We start from the raw sequence: 18,234 nt of genomic DNA, 5'->3' as shown, positions 1-18,234 counted from the left end.
CATCCCTCAAGATACTCCATGCAGTGCTGTAATTCCGGACGCTGACCGCCCCTGCCTCCTCGGCATGACGTTATGATGTCATGCGCTCAGGAGGCATGGCCAGCACAGGATGGAATAAAGCCCTGTTACAGTGCTGTGCCATGCTGGATGTGATGCGACTGGGTCTGATTCAGGCCTGAACGCTAATGCCAATGCAGCTGCTTGGGTGGGCCTGATTCACGTTTGTATGGAGTCACACTGCCGCTACGACTTTTGCCTTTTTTACCCAGAAATGCGACTTTGTCGCACACAGAAGTACAAGTAATGCCAGCCCCAGTTATCCGTGTACTCCTGTACTGGATTAAGGGCCACGTGGGCCTGGGGCTGGAAATGATCATTGTGGGAAGTGAAGAAAGGATCACCGGTATGCTGTGGGTTTGGACAGTGCCATATGGGTTTGTACACCCCATACATCCGCCGCAATGTCTGACTAAAGGCTGAATTAGCCGCGAAAAGAGCCGTTTGGAGAAAAGTGTTTGCCAGTTTGCGGTTTCGCCTGTTTTCAAAGTATCTCCATACACAATTCCCGGGAGTTTTCGCCTAAGTGAAAACCCTATAGGATTGGAACAGGCAAAAAGTTTCTCATGCAAAAGACAGGAGAAAAGAAGTGCAAAATCCATATTTTGGGGTACAAATGTGGGGACTTGGTTCAGAACCCTTTAGACACCCCCCCCCCCCAATGACTAATTAGTAAAAAATTAAATAAAATTTATAAATTCACCCCCAAAAAAGACATGTAATTTTTGGGGTGAAAATGTAACAAGTGTTTGAAAATGGGTAAAAAGTGGGGGGCCTGGTATTTTGGGGGGCTACATGGATGACACAGGTGTTTTTGGGATTGCACGAGGCTGCAGCAGGTGTATTTTTGAGATTTTTTAAATCTTCATTTTAGAGACATCAAAATATACGTTCCCCAAATGTAACCTTGGTAGTTATGTTTCAGAAAAAACATTGCTTTTTATCATATTTCTACACATATGCAAATATTCATATAACAGCCCTTTAACCCTTTGCAACAAAGTAAGTTCACTAAATACTTTTATTAGGGCTACTACTACTATTCTATATTGATTGCCAGGGTCACTGAAGCGTTTTATGGGGTACAGACTGATTTCCCCCCAGGATTTGTAAGTCAGTGTGACTGAGAGGAGTTTGATTGAGCTCTGAAGGGGAGGGGGGGGGGACCAGCGTAGGGCTTGTAGGAGAGGGGAGGGGGAGCCAGGGTAGGGATTGTAGGAGAGGGGAGGGGGAGCCAGTGTAGGGATTGTAGGAGAGGGGAGGGGGAGCCAGTGTAGGGCTTGTAGGAGAGGGGAGGCAGATGTAGTACATTTGAAAAGGGAAATTATTTGGGCAGCAGCATTGAGGACAGACTGAAGGAGAGGCGTTATTTCTGAGAAGGTGACTGCAGAACTGCGAAAGGTACTGAATATGTGGTTTAAAGGGCAGATGATAATAATAATAATAATAATAATAATAATAATAATAATAATAATAATAATAATAATTTATAATATCCAGTCTATGGAAGCTATGATAAAACTTGCACAATGATAGCCTCTATATAGGAGAAGTGGCGTGCAGCTTTCCAGACACGCGGGGGCGCTGTTGCTGTCTCTCAGGCAGCTTTCCAAGAACTGTGTCTACAACAAAATGGCCAAAACATCAACTCTAGTGGTCATAAACCTTGCTGTATTGGTATTGGGGGCGTGGCTTCTCGGAGAGCAATATGGCGGCTTCTCTGAGCAGCACCAGGTGACCTGTGATCGGAGCAGAGGTAGCAGACAGGTCAGTGTATCTGTTACTGGGCGTCACTTTACACCGGGGACAGGGACAGGCCAGGTCGTGATTCCCAGCACCTGCCAAAGTGTTATATGGATGTGACTGAGCAGTGCCCCTTCTCCTGTGTGTAATGATCAGTGTGTGACAGTGATGTGACTGAGCAGTGCCCCTTCTCCTGTGTGTAATGATCAGTGTGTGACAGTGATGTGTATATATGTGACTGAGCAGTGCCCCTTCTCCTGTGTGTAATGATCAGTGTGTGACAGTGATGTGTATATATGTGACTGAGCAGTGCCCCTTCTCCTGTGTGTAATGATCAGTGTGTGACAGTGATGTGTATAGATGTGACTGAGCAGTGCCCCTTCTCCTGTGTGTAATGATCAGTGTGTGACAGTGATGTGTATATATGTGACTGAGCAGTGCCCCTTCTCCTGTGTGTAATGATCAGTGTGTGACAGTGATGTGTATAGATGTGACTGAGCAGTGCCCCTTCTCCTGTGTGTAATGATCAGTGTGTGACAGTGATGTGTATAGATGTGACTGAGCAGTGCCCCTTCTCCTGTGTGTAATGATCAGTGTGTGACAGTGATGTGTATAGATGTGACTGAGCAGTGCCCCTTCTCCTGTGTGTAATGATCAGTGTGTGACAGTGATGTGTATAGATGTGACTGAGCAGTGCCCCTTCTCCTGTGTGTAATGATCAGTGTGTGACAGTGATGTGTATATATGTGACTGAGCAGTGCCCCTTCTCCTGTGTGTAATGATCAGTGTGTGACAGTGATGTGTATATATGTGACTGAGCAGTGCCCCTTCTCCTGTGTGTAATGATCAGTGTGTGACAGTGATGTGTATATATGTGACTGAGCAGTGTCCCTTCTCCTGTGTGTAATGATCAGTGTGTGACAGTGATGTGTATAGATGTGACTGAGCAGTGCCCCTTCTCCTCTGTGTAATGATCAGTGTGTGACAGTGATGTGTATAGATGTGACTGAGCAGTGCCCCTTCTCCTGTGTGTAATGATCAGTGTGTGACAGTGATGTGTATAGATGTGACTGAGCAGTGCCCCTTCTCCTGTGTGTAATGATCAGTGTGTGACAGTGATGTGTATATATGTGACTGAGCAGTGCCCCTTCTCCTGTGTGTAATGATCAGTGTGTGACAGTGATGTGTATATATGTGACTGAGCAGTGCCCCTTCTCCTGTGTGTAATGATCAGTGTGTGACAGTGATGTGTATAGATGTGACTGAGCAGTGCCCCTTCTCCTGTGTGTAATGATCAGTGTGTGACAGTGATGTGTATATATGTGACTGAGCAGTGCCCCTTCTCCTGTGTGTAATGATCAGTGTGTGACAGTGATGTGTATATATGTGACTGAGCAGTGCCCCTTCTCCTGTGTGTAATGATCAGTGTGTGACAGTGATGTGTATAGATGTGACTGAGCAGTGCCCCTTCTCCTGTGTGTAATGATCAGTGTGTGACAGTGATGTGTATATATGTGACTGAGCAGTGCCCCTTCTCCTGTGTGTAATGATCAGTGTGTGACAGTGATGTGTATAGATGTGACTGAGCAGTGCCCCTTCTCCTGTGTGTAATGATCAGTGTGTGACAGTGATGTGTATATATATGTGACTGAGCAGTGCCCCTTCTCCTGTGTATAATGATCAGTGTGTGACAGTGATGTGTATAGATGTGACTGAGCAGTGCCCCTTCTCCTGTGTGTAATGATCAGTGATGTGTATATATGTGACTGAGCAGTGCCCCTTCTCCTGTGTGTAATGATCAGTGTGTGACAGTGATGTGTGTATATATGTGACTGAGCAGTGCCCCTTCTCCTGTGTGTAATGATCAGTGTGTGACAGTGATGTGTATAGATGTGAATGAGCAGTGCCCCTTCTCCTGTGTGTAATGATCAGTGTGTGACAGTGATGTGACTGAGCAGTGCCCCTTCTCCTGTGTGTAATGATCAGTGTGTGACAGTGATGTGTGTATATGTGACTGAGCAGTGCCCCTTCTCCTGTGTGTAATGATCAGTGTGTGACAGTGATGTGTGTATATATGTGACTGAGCAGTGCCCCTTCTCCTGTGTGTAATGATCAGTGTGTGACAGTGATGTGTGTATATGTGACTGAGCAGTGCCCCTTCTCCTGTGTGTAATGATCAGTGTGTGACAGTGATGTGTGTATATGTGACTGAGCAGTGCCCCTTCTCCTGTGTGTAATGATCAGTGTGTGACAGTGATGTGTATAGATGTGAATGAGCAGTGCCCCTTCTCCTGTGTGTAATGATCAGTGTGTGACAGTGATGTGACTGAGCAGTGCCCCTTCTCCTGTGTGTAATGATCAGTGTGTGACAGTGATGTGTGTATATGTGACTGAGCAGTGCCCCTTCTCCTGTGTGTAATGATCAGTGTGTGACAGTGATGTGTGTATATATGTGACTGAGCAGTGCCCCTTCTCCTGTGTGTAATGATCAGTGTGTGACAGTGATGTGTGTATATGTGACTGAGCAGTGCCCCTTCTCCTGTGTGTAATGATCAGTGTGTGACAGTGATGTGTATAGATGTGACTGAGCAGTGCCCCTTCTCCTGTGTGTAATGATCAGTGTGTGACAGTGATGTGTATATATGTGACTGAGCAGTGCCCCTTCTCCTGTGTGTAATGATCAGTGTGTGACAGTGATGTGTATATAGTGACTGAGCAGTGCCCCTTCTCCTGTGTGTAATGATCAGTGTGTGACAGTGATGTATATATGTGACTGAGCAGTGCCCCTTCTCCTGTGTGTAATGATCAGTGTGTGACAGTGATGTGTATAGATGTGACTGAGCAGTGCCCCTTCTCCTGTGTGTAATGATCAGTGTGTGACAGTGATGTGTATATGTGACTGAGCAGTGCCCCTTCTCCTGTGTGTAATGATCAGTGTGTGACAGTGATGTGTATATAGTGACTGAGCAGTGCCCCTTCTCCTGTGTGTAATGATCAGTGTGTGACAGTGATGTGTATATATATGTGACTGAGCAGTGCCCCTTCTCCTGTGTGTAATGATCAGTGTGTGACAGTGATGTGTATAGATGTGACTGAGCAGTGCCCCTTCTCCTGTGTGTAATGATCAGTGTGTGACAGTGATGTGTATATATGTGACTGAGCAGCGCCCCTTCTACTGTGTGTAATGATCAGTGTGTGACAGTGATGTGTATAGATGTGACTGAGCAGTGCCCCTTCTCCTGTGTGTAATGATCAGTGTGTGACAGTGATGTGTGTATATGTGACTGAGCAGTGCCCCTTCTCCTGTGTGTAATGATCAGTGTGTGACAGTGATGTGTGTATATATGTGACTGAGCAGTGCCCCTTCTCCTGTGTGTAATGATCAGTGTGTGACAGTGATGTGTGTATATGTGACTGAGCAGTGCCCCTTCTCCTGTGTGTAATGATCAGTGTGACAGTGATGTGTATAGATGTGACTGAGCAGTGTCCCTTCTCCTGTGTGTAATGATCAGTGTGTGACAGTGATGTGTATAGATGTGACTGAGCAGTGCCCCTTCTCCTGTGTGTAGTGATCAGTGTGTGACAGTGATGTGTATATAGTGACTGAGCAGTGCCCCTTCTCCTGTGTGTAATGATCAGTGTGTGACAGTGATGTGTATATAGTGACTGAGCAGTGCCCCTTCTCCTGTGTGTAATGATCAGTGTGTGACAGTGATGTGTATATATATGTGACTGAGCAGTGCCCCTTCTCCTGTGTGTAATGATCAGTGTGTGACAGTGATGTGTATAGATGTGACTGAGCAGTGCCCCTTCTCCTGTGTGTAGTGATCAGTGTGTGACAGTGATGTGTATATATGTGACTGAGCAGTGCCCCTTCTCCTGTGTGTAATGATCAGTGTGTGACAGTGATGTGTATAGATGTGACTGAGCAGTGCCCCTTCTCCTGTGTGTAGTGATCAGTGTGTGACAGTGATGTGTATATATGTGACTGAGCAGTGCCCCTTCTCCTGTGTGTAATGATCAGTGTGTGACAGTGATGTGTATAGATGTGACTGAGCAGTGCCCCTTCTCCTGTGTGTAGTGATCAGTGTGTGACAGTGATGTGTATATAGTGACTGAGCAGTGCCCCTTCTCCTGTGTGTAATGATCAGTGTGTGACAGTGATGTGTATATAGTGACTGAGCAGTGCCCCTTCTCCTGTGTGTAATGATCAGTGTGTGACAGTGATGTGTATATATATGTGACTGAGCAGTGCCCCTTCTCCTGTGTATAATGATCAGTGTGTGACAGTGATGTGTATAGATGTGACTGAGCAGTGCCCCTTCTCCTGTGTGTAATGATCAGTGTGTGACAGTGATGTGTGTATATGTGACTGAGCAGTGCCCCTTCTCCTGTGTGTAATGATCAGTGTGTGACAGTGATGTGTGTATATGTGACTGAGCAGTGCCCCTTCTCCTGTGTGTAATGATCAGTGTGTGACAGTGATGTGTGTATATATGTGACTGAGCAGTGCCCCTTCTCCTGTGTGTAATTATCAGTGTGTGACAGTGATGTGTATATATGTGACTGAGCAGTGCCCCTTCTCCTGTGTGTAATGATCAGTGTGTGACAGTGATGTGTATATAGTGACTGAGCAGTGCCCCTTCTCCTGTGTGTAGTGATCAGTGTGTGACAGTGATGTGTATAGATGTGAATGAGCAGTGCCCCTTCTCCTGTGTGTAATGATCAGTGTGTGACAGTGATGTGTATATATGTGACTGAGCAGTGCCCCTTCTCCTGTGTGTAATGATCAGTGTGTGACAGTGATGTGTATATATGTGACTGAGCAGTGCCCCTTTTCCTGTGTGTAATGATCAGTGTGTGACAGTGATGTGTATATAGTGACTGAGCAGTGCCCCTTCTCCTGTGTGTAATGATCAGTGTGTGACAGTGATGTGTATATATATGTGACTGAGCAGTGCCCCTTCTCCTGTGTGTAATGATCAGTGTGTGACAGTGATGTGTATAGATGTGACTGAGCAGTGCCCCTTCTCCTGTGTGTAATGATCAGTGTGTGACAGTGATGTGTATAGATGTGACTGAGCAGTGCCCCTTCTCCTGTGTGTAGTGATCAGTGTGTGACAGTGATGTGTATATATGTGACTGAGCAGTGCCCCTTCTCCTGTGTGTAATGATCAGTGTGTGACAGTGATGTGTATAGATGTGACTGAGCAGTGCCCCTTCTCCTGTGTGTAATGATCAGTGTGTGACAGTGATGTGTATATAGTGACTGAGCAGTGCCCCTTCTCCTGTGTGTAATGATCAGTGTGTGACAGTGATGTGTATATATATGTGACTGAGCAGTGCCCCTTCTCCTGTGTATAATGATCAGTGTGTGACAGTGATGTGTATAGATGTGACTGAGCAGTGCCCCTTCTCCTGTGTGTAATGATCAGTGTGTGACAGTGATGTGTATATATGTGACTGAGCAGTGCCCCTTCTCCTGTGTGTAATGATCAGTGTGTGACAGTGATGTGTATAGATGTGACTGAGCAGTGCCCCTTCTCCTGTGTGTAATGATCAGTGTGTGACAGTGATGTGTGTATATGTGACTGAGCAGTGCCCCTTCTCCTGTGTGTAATGATCAGTGTGTGACAGTGATGTGTGTATATATGTGACTGAGCAGCGCCCCTTCTCCTGTGTGTAATGATCAGTGTGTGACAGTGATGTGTGTATATATGTGACTGAGCAGCGCCCCTTCTCCTGTGTGTAATGATCAGTGTGTGACAGTGATGTGTATAGATGTGAATGAGCAGTGCCCCTTCTCCTGTGTGTAATGATCAGTGTGTGACAGTGATGTGACTGAGCAGTGCCCCTTCTCCTGTGTGTAATGATCAGTGTGTGACAGTGATGTGTGTATAGATGTGACTGAGCAGTGCCCCATCTCCTGTGTGTAATGATCAGTGTGTGACAGTGATGTGTATATATGTGACTGAGCAGTGCCCCTTCTCCTGTGTGTAATGATCAGTGTGTGACAGTGATGTGTATATATGTGACTGAGCAGTGCCCCTTCTCCTGTGTAATGATCAGTGTGTGACAGTGATGTGTATATGTGACTGAGCAGTGCCCCTTCTCCTGTGTGTAATGATCAGTGTGTGACAGTGATGTGTATAGATGTGACTGAGCAGTGCCCCTTCTCCTGTGTGTAATGATCAGTGTGTGACAGTGATGTGTATGGATGTGACTGAGCAGTGCCTCTTCTCCTGTGTGTAATGATCAGTGTGTGACAGTGATGTGTATAGATGTGAATGAGCAGTGCCCCTTCTCCTGTGTGTAATGATCAGTGTGTGACAGTGATGTGTGTATAGATGTGACTGAGCAGTGCCCCTTCTCCTGTGTGTAATGATCAGTGTGTGACAGTGATGTGTATATATGTGACTGAGCAGTGCCCCTTCTCCTGTGTGTAATGATCAGTGTGTGACAGTGATGTGTATATATATGTGACTGAGCAGTGCCCCTTCTCCTGTGTGTAATGATCAGTGTGTGACAGTGATGTGTATAGATGTGACTGAGCAGTGCCCCTTCTCCTGTGTGTAATGATCAGTGTGTGACAGTGATGTGTATAGATGTGACTGAGCAGTGCCCCTTCTCCTGTGTGTAATGATCAGTGTGTGACAGTGATGTGTGTATATATGTGACTGAGCAGCGCCCCTTCTCCTGTGTGTAATGATCAGTGTGTGACAGTGATGTGTATAGATGTGACTGAGCAGTGCCCCTTCTCCTGTGTGTAATGATCAGTGTGTGACAGTGATGTGTATAGATGTGACTGAGCAGTGCCCCTTCTCCTGTGTGTAATGATCAGTGTGTGACAGTGATGTGTATAGATGTGACTGAGCAGTGCCCCTTCTCCTGTGTGTAATGATCAGTGTGTGACAGTGATGTGTATATATGTGACTGAGCAGTGCCCCTTCTCCTGTGTGTAATGATCAGTGTGTGACAGTGATGTGTGTATATGTGACTGAGCAGTGCCCCTTCTCCTGTGTGTAATGATCAGTGTGTGACAGTGATGTGTATATAGTGACTGAGCAGTGCCCCTTCTCCTGTGTGTAATGATCAGTGTGTGACAGTGATGTGTATATATATGTGACTGAGCAGTGCCCCTTCTCCTGTGTGTAATGATCAGTGTGTGACAGTGATGTGTATAGATGTGACTGAGCAGTGCCCCTTCTCCTGTGTGTAATGATCAGTGTGTGACAGTGATGTGTATAGATGTGACTGAGCAGTGCCCCTTCTCCTGTGTGTAATGATCAGTGTGTGACAGTGATGTGTATATAGTGACTGAGCAGTGCCCCTTCTCCTGTGTGTAATGATCAGTGTGTGACAGTGATGTGTATATATGTGACTGAGCAGTGCCCCATCTCCTGTGTGTAATGATCAGTGTGTGACAGTGATGTGTATATATATGTGACTGAGCAGTGCCCCTTCTCCTGTGTGTAATGATCAGTGTGTGACAGTGATGTGTATAGATGTGACTGAGCAGTGCCCCTTCTCCTGTGTGTAATGATCAGTGTGTGACAGTGATGTGTATATATGTGACTGAGCAGTGCCCCTTCTCCTGTGTGTAATGATCAGTGTGTGACAGTGATGTGTGTATATATGTGACTGAGCAGCGCCCCTTCTCCTGTGTGTAATGATCAGTGTGTGACAGTGATGTGTATATATGTGACTGAGCAGTGCCCCTTCTCCTGTGTGTAATGATCAGTGTGTGACAGTGATGTGTATAGATGTGACTGAGCAGTGCCCCTTCTCCTGTGTGTAATGATCAGTGTGTGACAGTGATGTGTATATATGTGACTGAGCAGTGCCCCTTCTCCTGTGTGTAATGATCAGTGTGTGACAGTGATGTGTATATATGTGACTGAGCAGTGCCCCTTCTCCTGTGTGTAATGATCAGTGTGTGACAGTGATGTGTATATAGTGACTGAGCAGTGCCCCTTCTCCTGTGTGTAATGATCAGTGTGTGACAGTGATGTGTATATATGTGACTGAGCAGTGCCCCTTCTCCTGTGTGTAATGATCAGTGTGTGACAGTGATGTGTATAGATGTGACTGAGCAGTGCCCCTTCTCCTGTGTGTAATGATCAGTGTGTGACAGTGATGTGTGTATATGTGACTGAGCAGTGCCCCTTCTCCTGTGTGTAATGATCAGTGTGTGACAGTGATGTGTGTATATATGTGACTGAGCAGTGCCCCTTCTCCTGTGTGTAATGATCAGTGTGTGACAGTGATTTGTGTATATGTGACTGAGCAGTGCCCCTTCTCCTGTGTGTAATGATCAGTGTGTGACAGTGATGTGTATAGATGTGACTGAGCAGTGCCCCTTCTCCTGTGTGTAATGATCAGTGTGTGACAGTGATGTGTATATATATGTGACTGAGCAGTGCCCCTTCTCCTGTGTGTAATGATCAGTGTGTGACAGTGATGTGTATAGATGTGACTGAGCAGTGCCCCTTCTCCTGTGTGTAATGATCAGTGTGTGACAGTGATGTGTATAGATGTGACTGAGCAGTGCCCCTTCTCCTGTGTGTAATGATCAGTGTGTGACAGTGATGTGTATATATGTGACTGAGCAGTGCCCCTTCTCCTGTGTATAATGATCAGTGTGACAGTGATGTGTATATATGTGACTGAGCAGTGCCCCTTCTCCTGTGTGTAATGATCAGTGTGACAGTGATGTGTATATATGTGACTGAGCAGTGCCCCTTCTCCTGTGTGTAATGATCAGTGTGTGACAGTGATGTGTATAGATGTGACTGAGCAGTGCCCCTTCTCCTGTGTGTAATGATCAGTGTGTGACAGTGATGTGTGTATATATGTGACTGAGCAGTGCCCCTTCTCCTGTGCGTAATGATCAGTGTGTGACAGTGATGTGTATATATATGTGACTGAGCAGTGCCCCTTCTCCTGTGCGTAATGATCAGTGTGTGACAGTGATGTGTATATGTGACTGAGCAGTGCCTCTTCTCCTGTGTGTAATGATCAGTGTGTGACAGTGATGTGTATAGATGTGACTGAGCAGTGCCCCTTCTCCTCTGTGTAATGATCAGTGTGTGACAGTGATGTGTATAGATGTGACTGAGCAGTGCCCCTTCTCCTGTGTGTAATGATCAGTGTGTGACAGTGATGTGTATATAGTGACTGAGCAGTGCCCCTTCTCCTGTGTGTAATTATCAGTGTGTGACAGTGATGTGTATAGATGTGACTGAGCAGTGCCCCTTCTCCTGTGTGTAATGATCAGTGTGTGACAGTGATGTGTATAGATGTGACTGAGCAGTGTCCCTTCTCCTGTGTGTAATGATCAGTGTGTGACAGTGATGTGTATAGATGTGACTGAGCAGTGCCCCTTCTCCTGTGTGTAATGATCAGTGTGTGACAGTGATGTGTGTATATGTGACTGAGCAGTGCCCCTTCTCCTGTGTGTAATGATCAGTGTGTGACAGTGATGTGTGTATATATGTGACTGAGCAGTGCCCCTTCTCCTGTGTGTAATGATCAGTGTGTGACAGTGATGTGTATATATGTGACTGAGCAGTGCCCCTTCTCCTGTGTGTAATGATCAGTGTGTGACAGTGATGTGTGTATAGATGTGACTGAGCAGCGCCCCTTCTCCTGTGTGTAATGATCAATGTGTGACAGTGATGTGTATATATGTGACTGAGCAGTGCCTCTTCTCCTGTGTGTAATGATCAGTGTGTGACAGTGATGTGTATAGATGTGACTGAGCAGTGCCCCTTCTCCTGTGTGTAATGATCAGTGTGTGACAGTGATGTGTATCGATGTGACTGAGCAGTGCCCCTTCTTCTGTGTGTAATGATCAGTGTGTGACAGTGATGTGTATAGATGTGACTGAGCAGTGCCCCTTCTCCTGTGTGTAATGATCAGTGTGTGACAGTGATGTGACTGAGCAGTGCCCCTTCTCCTGTGTGTAATGATCAGTGTGTGACAGTGATGTGTATAGATGTGACTGAGCAGTGCCCCTTCTCCTGTGTGTAATGATCAGTGTGACAGTGATGTGTATAGATGTGACTGAGCAGCGCCCCTTCTCCTGTGCGTAATGATCAGTGTGTGACAGTGATGTGTATAGATGTGACTGAGCAGTGCCCCTTCTCCTGTGTGTAATGATCAGTGTGACAGTGATGTGTATAGATGTGACTGAGCAGTGCCCCTTCTCCTGTGTGTAATGATCAGTGTGTGACAGTGATGTGTATGGATGTGACTGTGCAGTGCCCCTTCTCCTGTGTGTAATGATCAGTGTGTGACAGTGATGTGTATAGATGTGACTTAGCAGTGCCCCTTCTCCCGTGTGTAATGATCAGTGTGTGACAGTGATGTGTATAGAATTGACTGAGCAGTGCCCCTTCTCCTGTGTGTAATGATCAGTGTGTGACAGTGATGTGACTGAGCAGTGCCCCTTCTCCTGTGTGTAATGATCAGTGTGTGACAGTGATGTGTATAGATGTGACTGAGCAGTGCCCCTTCTCCTGTGTGTAATGATCAGTGTGTGACAGTGATGTGTATAGATGTGACTGAGCAGTGCCCCTTCTCCTGTGTGTAATGATCAGTGTGTGACAGTGATGTGTGTATATGTGACTGAGCAGTGCCCCTTCTCCTGTGTGTAATGATCAGTGTGTGACAGTGATGTGTATATATGTGACTGAGCAGTGCCCCTTCTCCCGTGTGTAATGATCAGTGTGTGACAGTGATGTGTGTATATGTGACTGAGCAGTGCCCCTTCTCCTGTGTGTAATGATCAGTGTGTGACAGTGATGTGTATAGATGTGACTGAGCAGTGCCCCTTCTCCTGTGTGTAATGATCAGTGTTTGACAGTGATGTGTGTATAGATGTGACTGAGCAGTGCCTCTTCTCCTGTGTGTAATGATCAGTGTGTGACAGTGATGTGTATAGATGTGACTGAGCAGTGCCCCTTCTCCTGTGTGTAATGATCAGTGTGTGACAGTGATGTGTATATGTGACTGAGCAGTGCCCCTTCTCCTGTGTGTAATGATCAGTGTGTGACAGTGATGTGTGTATAGATGTGACTGAGCAGTGCCCCTTCTCCTGTGTGTAATGATCAGTGTGTGACAGTGATGTGTATAGATGTGACTGAGCAGTGCCCCTTCTCCTGTGTGTAATGATCAGTGTGTGACAGTGATGTGTATAGATGTGACTGAGCAGTGCCCCTTCTCCTGTGCGTAATGATCAGTGTGTGACAGTGATGTGTATAGATGTGACTGAGCAGTGCCCCTTCTCCTGTGTGTAATGATCAGTGTGTGACAGTGATGTGTGTATATGTAACTGAGCAGTGCCCCTTCTCCTGTGCGTAATGATCAGTGTGTGACAGTGATGTGTATAGATGTGACTGAGCAGTGCCCCTTCTCCTGTGCGTAATGATCAGTGTGTGACAGTGATGTGTATAGATGTGACTGAGCAGTGCCCCTTCTCCTGTGCGTAATGATCAGTGTGTGACAGTGATGTGTATATATGTGACTGAGCAGTGCCCCTTCTCCTGTGTGTAATGATCAGTGTGTGACAGTGATGTGTATAGATGTGACTGAGCAGTGCCCCTTCTCCTGTGTGTAATGATCAGTGTGTGACAGTGATGTGTATATATGTGACTGAGCAGTGCCCCTTCTCCTGTGTGTAATGATCAGTGTGTGACAGTGATGTGTATATATGTGACTGAGCAGTGCCCCTTCTCCTGTGTGTAATGATCAGTGTGTGACAGTGATGTGTGTATAGATGTGACTGAGCAGTGTCCCTTCTCCTGTGTGTAATGATCAGTGTGTGACAGTGATGTGTATAGATGTGACTGAGCAGTGCCCCTTCTCCTGTGTGTAATGATCAGTGTGTGACAGTGATGTGTATATATGTGACTGAGCAGTGCCCCTTCTCCTGTGTGTAATGATCAATGTGTGACAGTGATGTGTATAGATGTGACTGAGCAGTGCCCCTTCTCCTGTGTGTAATGATCAATGTGTGACAGTGATGTGTATAGATGTGACTGAGCAGTGCCCCTTCTCCTGTGTGTAATGATCAGTGTGTGACAGTGATGTGTATAGATGTGACTGAGCAGTGCCCCTTCTCCTGTGTGTAATGATCAGTGTGTGACAGTGATGTGTATAGATGTGACTGAGCAGTGCCCCTTCTCCTGTGTGTAATGATCAGTGTGTGACAGTGATGTGTATATATGTGACTGAGCAGTGCCCCATCTCCCGTGTGTAATGATCAGTGTGTGACAGTGATGTGTATATATGTGACTGAGCAGTGCCCCTTCTCCTGTGTGTAATGATCAATGTGTGACAGTGATGTGTATAGATGTGACTGAGCAGTGCCCCTTCTCCTGTGTGTAATGATCAGTGTGTGACAGTGATGTGTATAGATGTGACTGAGCAGTGCCCCTTCTCCTGTGTGTAATGATCAGTGTGTGACAGTGATGTGTATAGATGTGACTGAGCAGTGCCCCTTCTCCTGTGTGTAATGATCAATGTGTGACAGTGATGTGTATAGATGTGACTGAGCAGTGCCCCTTCTCCTGTGCGTAATGATCAGTGTGTGACAGTGATGTGTATAGATGTGACTGAGCAGTGCCCCTTCTCCTGTGTGTAATGATCAGTGTGTGACAGTGATGTGTATAGATGTGACTGAGCAGTGCCCCTTCTCCTGTGTGTAATGATCAGTGTGTGACAGTGATGTGTATAGATGTGACTGAGCAGTGCCCCTTCTCCTGTGTGTAATGATCAGTGTGTGACAGTGATGTGTATAGATGTGACTGAGCAGTGCCCCTTCTCCTGTGTGTAATGATCAGTGTGTGACAGTGATGTGTATATATGTGACTGAGCAGTGCCCCTTCTCCTGTGTGTAATGATCAGTGTGTGACAGTGATGTGTATATATGTGAATGAGCAGTGCCCCTTCTCCTGTGTGTAATGATCAGTGTGTGACAGTGATGTGTGTATAGATGTGACTGAGCAGTGTCCCTTCTCCTGTGTGTAATGATCAGTGTGTGACAGTGATGTGTATAGATGTGACTGAGCAGTGCCCCTTCTCCTGTGTGTAATGATCAATGTGTGACAGTGATGTGTATAGATGTGACTGAGCAGTGCCCCTTCTCCTGTGTGTAATGATCAGTGTGTGACAGTGATGTGTATAGATGTGACTGAGCAGTGCCCCTTCTCCTGTGTGTAATGATCAGTGTGTGACAGTGATGTGTATAGATGTGACTGAGCAGTGCCCCTTCTCCTGTGCGTAATGATCAGTGTGTGACAGTGATGTGTATAGATGTGACTGAGCAGTGCCCCTTCTCCTGTGTGTAATGATCAGTGTGTGACAGTGATGTGTGTATATGTAACTGAGCAGTGCCCCTTCTCCTGTGCGTAATGATCAGTGTGTGAGAGTGATGTGTATAGATGTGACTGAGCAGTGCCCCTTCTCCTGTGTGTAATGATCAGTGTGTGACAGTGATGTGTATAGATGTGACTGAGCAGTGCCCCTTCTCCTGTGTGTAATGATCAGTGTGTGACAGTGATGTGTATAGATGTGACTGAGCAGTGCCCCTTCTCCTGTGTGTAATGATCAGTGTGTGACAGTGATGTGTATAGATGTGACTGAGCAGTGCCCCTTCTCCTGTGTGTAATGATCAGTGTGTGACAGTGATGTGTATAGATGTGACTGAGCAGTGCCCCTTCTCTTGTGTGTAATGATCAGTGTGTGACAGTGATGTGTATATATGTGACTGAGCAGTGCCCCTTCTCCTGTGTGTAATGATCAGTGTGTGACAGTGATGTGTATATATGTGACTGAGCAGTGCCCCTTCTCCTGTGTGTAATGATCAGTGTGTGACAGTGATGTGTATATATGTGACTGAGCAGTGCCCCTTCTCCTGTGTGTAATGATCAGTGTGTGACAGTGATGTGTGTATATATGTGAATGAGCAGTGCCCCTTCTCCTGTGTGTAATGATCAGTGTGTGACAGTGATGTGTGTATAGATGTGACTGAGCAGTGTCCCTTCTCCTGTGTGTAATGATCAGTGTGTGACAGTGATGTGTATAGATGTGACTGAGCAGTGCCCCTTCTCCTGTGTGTAATGATCAGTGTGTGACAGTGATGTGTATATATGTGACTGAGCAGTGCCCCTTCTCCTGTGTGTAATGATCAGTGTGTGACAGTGATGTGTATATATGTGACTGAGCAGTGCCCCTTCTCCTGTGTGTAATGATCAGTGTGTGACAGTGATGTGTATATATGTGACTGAGCAGTGCCCCTTCTCCTGTGTGTAATGATCAGTGTGTGACAGTGATGTGTATATATGTGACTGAGCAGTGCCCCTTCTCCCGTGTGTAATGATCAGTGTGTGAAAGTGATGTGTATATATGTGACTGAGCAGTGCCCCTTCTCCTGTGTGTAATGATCAATGTGTGACAGTGATGTGTATAGATGTGACTGAGCAGTGCCCCTTCTCCTGTGTGTAATGATCAGTGTGTGACAGTGATGTGTATAGATGTGACTGAGCAGTGCCCCTTCTCCTGTGTGTAATGATCAGTGTGTGACAGTGATGTGTATATATGTGACTGAGCAGTGCCCCTTCTCCCGTGTGTAATGATCAGTGTGTGACAGTGATGTGTATATATGTGACTGAGCAGTGCCCCTTCTCCTGTGTGTAATGATCAATGTGTGACAGTGATGTGTATAGATGTGACTGAGCAGTGCCCCTTCTCCTGTGTGTAATGATCAGTGTGTGACAGTGATGTGTATAGATGTGACTGAGCAGTGCCCCTTCTCCTGTGTGTAATGATCAGTGTGTGACAGTGATGTGTATAGATGTGACTGAGCAGTGCCCCTTCTCCTGTGTGTAATGATCAATGTGTGACAGTGATGTGTATATATGTGACTGAGCAGTGCCCCTTCTCCTGTGTGTAATGATCAGTGTGTGACAGTGATGTGTATAGATGTGACTGAGCAGTGCCCCTTCTCCTGTGTGTAATGATCAGTGTGTGACAGTGATGTGTATATATGTGACTGAGCAGTGCCCCTTCTCCTGTGTGTAATGATCAGTGTGTGACAGTGATGTGTATATATGTGACTGAGCAGTGCCCCTTCTCCTGTGTGTAATGATCAATGTGTGACAGTGATGTGTATAGATGTGACTGTGCAGCGCCCCTTCTCCTGTGTGTAATGATCAGTGTGTGACAGTGATGTGTATATATGTGACTGAGCAGTGCCCCTTCTCCTTTGTGTAATGATCAGTGTGTGACAGTGATGTGTATAGATGTGACTGAGCAGTGCCCCTTCTCCTGTGTGTAATGATCAGTGTGTGACAGTGATGTGTATAGATGTGACTGAGCAGTGCCCCTTCTCCTGTGCGTAATGATCAGTGTGTGACAGTGATGTATGTATAGATGTGACTGAGCAGTGCCCCTTCTCCTGTGTGTAATGATCAGTGTGTGACAGTGATGTGTATATATGTGACTGAGCAGCGCCCCTTCTCCTGTGTGTAATGATCAGTGTGTGACAGTGATGTGTATAGATGTGACTGAGCAGTGCCCCTTCTCCTGTGTGTAATGATCAGTGTGTGACAGTGATGTGTATAGATGTGACTGAGCAGTGCCCCTTCTCCTGTGCGTAATGATCAGTGTGTGACAGTGATGTGTATAGATGTGACTGAGCAGTGCCCCTTCTCCTGTGTGTAATGATCAGTGTGTGACAGTGATGTGACTGAGCAGTGCCCCTTCTCCTGTGTGTAATGATCAGTGTGTGACAGTGATGTGTATATATGTGACTGAGCAGCGCCCCTTCTCCTGTGTGTAATGATCAGTGTGTGACAGTGATGTGTATATATGTGACTGAGCAGTGCCTCTTCTCCTGTGTGTATTGATCAGTGTGTGACAGTGATGTGTATATGTGAATGAGCAGTGCCCCTTCTCCTCTGTGTAATGATCAGTGTGTGACAGTGATGTGTATAGATGTGACTGAGCAGTGCCCCTTCTCCTGTGTGTAATGATCAGTGTGTGACAGTGATGTGTATAGATGTGACTGAGCAGTGCCCCTTCTCCTGTGTGTAATGATCAGTGTGTGACAGTGATGTGTATAGATGTGACTGAGCAGTGCCCCTTCTTCTGTGTGTAATGATCAGTGTGTGACAGTGATGTGTATATATGTGACTGAGCAGTGCCCCTTCTCCTGTGTGTAATGATCAGTGTGTGACAGTGATGTGACTGAGCAGTGCCCCTTCTCCTGTGTGTAATGATCAGTGTGTGACAGTGATGTGTATAGATGTGACTGAGCAGTGCCCCTTCTCCTGTGCGTAATGATCAGTGTGTGACAGTGATGTGTATAGATGTGACTGAGCAGTGCCCCTTCTCCTGTGTGTAATGATCAGTGTGACAGTGATGTGTATA

General features: G+C 46.2%; 1 protein-coding gene across 2 annotated transcripts in view; it reads left to right on the top strand.

The window, feature by feature from the left end:
• Positions 1-1,381: 1,381 nt before the first annotated feature.
• Positions 1,382-18,234, top strand: part of MRPL51 (mitochondrial ribosomal protein L51) — a 42,280-nt gene continuing 25,427 nt past the window's right edge. Inside the window, exon 1 of one of the 2 annotated variants that reach the window (XM_088480931.1) lies at positions 1,382-1,458. The gene's annotated coding sequence lies outside the window, so the exon portion shown is untranslated. Of the gene's footprint in view, positions 1,459-1,717; positions 1,825-18,234 lie in introns of those variants that run through there. The other variant, XM_088480930.1, reaches the window with a different exon arrangement.

The sequence above is a fragment of the Taudactylus pleione genome, unplaced genomic scaffold, assembly GCF_031769625.1.
Source record: "Taudactylus pleione unplaced genomic scaffold, aTauple2 ptg000258l, whole genome shotgun sequence".
In the NCBI taxonomy this organism is placed as follows: domain Eukaryota; kingdom Metazoa; phylum Chordata; class Amphibia; order Anura; family Myobatrachidae; genus Taudactylus; species Taudactylus pleione.
The sequence above is the reverse complement of the archived record's forward strand: the minus strand, read 5'-3'. Positions and strand labels throughout refer to the sequence as shown.